This window comes from Mastomys coucha, unplaced genomic scaffold (assembly GCF_008632895.1).
Source record: "Mastomys coucha isolate ucsf_1 unplaced genomic scaffold, UCSF_Mcou_1 pScaffold22, whole genome shotgun sequence".
Lineage (NCBI taxonomy): Eukaryota > Metazoa > Chordata > Mammalia > Rodentia > Muridae > Mastomys > Mastomys coucha.
In genome coordinates, this window is record NW_022196905.1 from 205,753,424 (window position 1) to 205,758,309 (window position 4,886).

Here is a 4,886-nt window from a genome sequence, read left to right on the forward strand (position 1 = left end):
TAAAGATTAAGAGTCTAGTAAATATTTACAAAGTCAAATATTTCTACAAGCCTGCCTCCACAAGCTAATTTTTGAGAGATTTTAATATTGTGCTTCATAAATTCAAATCTTAAAAAATGTTTTTTGTTTTTTTTTATTCTAAATCAAACAGGTAAATACATCGGAAGTTTGGCCCCTTTTTATAGAACATTAATATGAAAGTTCTGTTGTGAATTTAAATAATCAATTACTGAATAGAAAAATGGTCCAGTTATTTACTCAGTTTAACAAGATTTTACTAGGAACTGGTAAGATGGCTCAGCAGATAAAAAGATACTTCCCACCAAGCCTGGTGATCTGTGTTCAATCCCTGGGCCTGGTGATCTGTGTTCAATCCCTGGGTCCCACATGGTGGAAGGAGAGAACTGACTTCCGTAAATTGTCCTCTGATCTCCACCTGTGTGCCTTTGCACATTAGCACACACACACTTATAAATAAGTAAATAAATGTGCAAATAAAATTAAAAGCAGTATTTCATTAGAGAGATATCTTAGCATGATACATAAAATGTTAAATAATTTATCTAATTAATATTGAATAAGATTGCTTTGTATTCATCATCTATTATAATTATTCTCTTCATTAATTTTTTAGTTAGCCAATATTTGTTCTTTTTATTATTTTTTAATTATGTGTGTGTGTGTGTGTGTGTGTGTGTGTGTGTGTGTGTGTGTGTTTGCATGTCTACAGGAGAGTAAGATTGACTAAAGCTAGAGTCACAGGTTACTGACATGGGTGCTAGAAATTAAACTTGGGACTTACGGAAAAACAGCATAGTTTCTTGGCTTAATGAGCCATCTCTGCAGTCTTAGAAACATAAAGTGACCCACATTACTGCACATGTATAGTGGTCAAAAATATCACTGTGGATTATGGTGTTCTTCTAGGGGTTTTCCTAACGGCATTGTTGATTTGCTAACACATTTTTTGGACTGTATTAAGTACATATCCTTTGCCAAAATGTGCCCGTGTGAACTCACAAAACTGTTCTATTGAAAGAAGAGAGGAAAAAAAAAAGAACAAATATCATTTAATAAACGCTTAAACAGAGTCTATTTTGTGTCTTAAAAACTATTTTAATGACCCTAAAAGACTTCCATAACTACCTAAAAAACAAAAAGCAAAAAGCAAAAGCAAAGCAAAACAAACAAACAAACAAACAAACAAACACCACTTACCGTGGTGGTTTGAATATGATTGGCTCATAGGGAGGCTCTATTAGGGGGTGTGGCCTTGCTGGAGTAGGTGTGGCCTTGTTGGAGGAAGTATGTCACTGTGCAGGTGGGCTTGGAAACCTTCCTCCTCTCTTCCAGAAGGCTAATCTTCTTAGGGCTGCCTTTGGATGAAGATGTAGAACTCTAAGCTCCTCCAACCCCACATCTGCCTGGATGCTGACATACTCCTGCCATGATAATGGACTAAACCTCTGATCCTGTAAGCTGGCCCCAATTAAATGTTGTTATTTATAAGAGTTGCCTGGTGTTTGTTCACACCAGGAAAACCCTAAGACTCTAACCCCAAACTAATATCTAATTTCATAACAATCAGCACTGCTCTTGGATACATGTATGCAAATAAGACAGTTTTCTTGTCACATGCCTTCAGTAAGTAAGCTAAATAATGGACTGAGCAAATTATATTTATGTGTTTAGAAATATGTGTGTATCTTTCTCTCTGTCTGTGTGTGTATATGTACATGTGGGTAAAATAATTAAAAAGAAGCCATGAATGTGAGAAAGAGCAAGAGAAAATGGACAGGTAGAGAGAGGAAAGGGAAGGGAAGATAATGCAATTATAAAATATTATTTTTAACTTTTTAACAGAAAGAGTATATTTCTCTCTCTTTCTCTCTCTCTCTCTCTCTCTCTCTCTCTCTCTCTCTCTTTCTCTTTTTTTTTTTTTTTTTTTTTTTTTTTTTGGTTTTTTTGGTTTTTTCAAGACAGGGTTTCTCTGTGCAGCCCTGTCTGTCTGTCTTGGAACTCACTCTGTAGACCAGGCTGCATCGAACTCAGACATCCGCCTGCCTCTGCCTCCCAAGTGCTTGGATTAAAGGCATGCGCCACCACTGCCTGGCATAGTATATTTTTGTTAATACACATAGCCTCAAGGCTTAGGAATATGATCTGTATATGATCTGTATACCGACTGCTTACTTATCTTGAGCAATCATACTTTAGTGTATATTTTCTTTGCGTACTGAAAATCTTTGCCTTGAGCTTCTAAGATGACTCACCAGGTGCCTACCTTCAAGCCTGTCAGTCTGAGTTCAAAATATAATTTAAAAAATATAATCCATGGTCACTAGTGGCAACCACGATGGGGATAAAAGAGCCCTTTGCATTTTGTTGTATGAGTCACTAGCTCAATGCTTTCTGTATTAGGTTTTGGTTCTAGGGCTTTTTGATAAAGGAAACTAGAGACTGTGTATGTCACAATCTCAATGAAGAGAATGGCCTGAGGTCTGCTCACATGTGCTGCTCTGTTTGCACTTCTGCCCCTGTGTGGATGATGGTGATGACCCTTCACAGAGGCAGCACCCACTTCAGAGACTACAGAAGCCATTTACAACCCTTGTCAATGATGTCCAGCTACCTAAGCCCCATCGAACTTGTGATGCCTAAGACAAAAATACTATTGGTAATATGTCTAATGGTCTTCTCTCAGGGATTAGGGGTTTAAGTGTAAGAAGTGTACCTAAATTAGCATCTAAGAAAGAACATGAGGAAACTAGGAGATTTAAAGTTGTGTGATGGATCTCATGTGACTCCTTTTGAGTACAAATGTGAATCCATACAAACAAAAGGGTCCCAGATAATATGTGGGGTAGGCTGTTCCCCATGCCACAGAACATACACAGAGGTCCGAGGACAACTTGTAGGAGTGGGTCCTCTCCTTCTACCATGGGAGTTCCAAGGATTGAACTCAGGTTACCATATAGAACAGTATTCTATATCAAAATTGTTAATATTTCTGCAGCAAAATGTATAAAATACCTGTGAAGTTAGATAAGACCTTAAGTTAGGTCAGGCCAGTAATGACAGATAAGACTAAGGCCTGCATTTAAAGCAGAATACCAGAAACAAGAAGAATTTTCATGTATAAATTACAAGGGCATTTGGACTATCTTGACAACATTTTTTCTTACCGTTCTCAGAAACACTTCTGCTATGGATCTGAGAATGTCAGAGTATGGTCACTCTAGTTTCTGAAACATTTTATTTCCTAAAACACTCCTTTCAGGAGCTAAAGAGCTTTCTTGAAAAATTAGTTTGCACTGGACCCTGCCATAGCTTTAGCCTGACTTATGCGCCAAGTGCCTGGAGAAAAAGATCAATAGTGAAAGTGTTCCAGATGACCTAGACTGCCTCACCCTTGGCATCAGACACCTCTGCCAAAGCTCCTAAGACAAAGGAAGATCTATAGCTCCATGAGGATCTTTCTCATTCCTTGAAATTCCTTCTATCAGTTTGTATTCCACTGAACATAAAGGAACTCTCAACTCTGCTGCTGTTGTGAATAATATTGTCCTCTGGCCATAGTTTATAGATATGAGAGGCAAAAGACAAAGAAACCAAAAAAAAAAAAAAAAAAAAAAAAAAAAAAAAAAAAAAAAAAAAAAAAAAAACCAAAAACCAAAACCAAAAACAAAAACAAATGAGTTGAGTGAGGGCAATAGGAAGGGACTCTTGTGGAGAATGTTTGAGCTTGGTCAATAAAGACAATTAAGGTAGCCAGTGTCACCTTATCTTTAGATTCAGGAGTTGATCACTGCCTGGCAAGCGACAAAGTGATGCTGTCATCTTTTCATGTCTTTCCTTAAATAGTTGTGGCACTTGGTAACCAAATAATAGATTAAAGAAAATTAACTTTTATCCATGTACACAACCTAATAAATGTAGTGGAACTGACCTAAGAAGTGTAGTGGAATTGGCATATCAGGTGTTTAGACTGCCCAGACTATCCTCCACCTAGAATGATTTGTTTAGTGCAGATTGGAAGTAAGTTCCATCTCTGGTCATAATTGTGATTTCTGGGTGAACATCTCTACTTGTGGTTTTAAGTACCTGAAAGATACTTAAATGAATGATACTTAAATGAATGAATAATTCTTAAATGAATTACCACATTTCCCTTTGCAATGATCTCTTCCTGTTTTGTTTGGTTGAGTTGGTTTTTGTTTTTGTTTTTGTTTTTGTTTTTGCTTTTGTTTTACAGAATTTCAACTCCTCATTTCTCTGCTAGAGCCCCCCTCACCTTTCTCAAGGTTTTTGCATTTTCCAAGAGTTATTTTTGTTAATGTTGCAGCTGCTCCTTGTTTTGTTTTGAGCACTCTGGAACCATCCCACATGAGTTTTCACCTACCTCTCCTCAACCTCCCACCACGTGTTTTCCTTTTCAGATCTTTGTATGGTTCTAAGGCTCACATCAATACTAACAATTACTAAAAAATAATGCTTTTGCAGGTTGCATTGTGCCTCAGAATATAACCTTACTTGGAAATGTAGGCATTTTAGATAAAAACACGCTAATAAGATTCTAGCTAGGTAATAGCTAGAATTCATTCTAATGAGCTAGGTAAGATTCTACTGGAGTGGCAACCCAATATGAATACTGCCCTTAGAAGAATGAGATTGGAATACATATGATAAAAAAGATTGGAGCTATTTAGATGTGGGAGGCACCAGAGATTGCCAGCTATCCACAGCAGCTAGTATAAGGACTCTAAGCTGCAAGTATAACTCTGTAGGAACACTGGGTTCAGACTTCTATTTGAAAACCAGTGAGTGAGTCAATACACTTCTCTTCTTCTATGTCATCCCATTTGTGGCACTTTGCCATAGCAGCC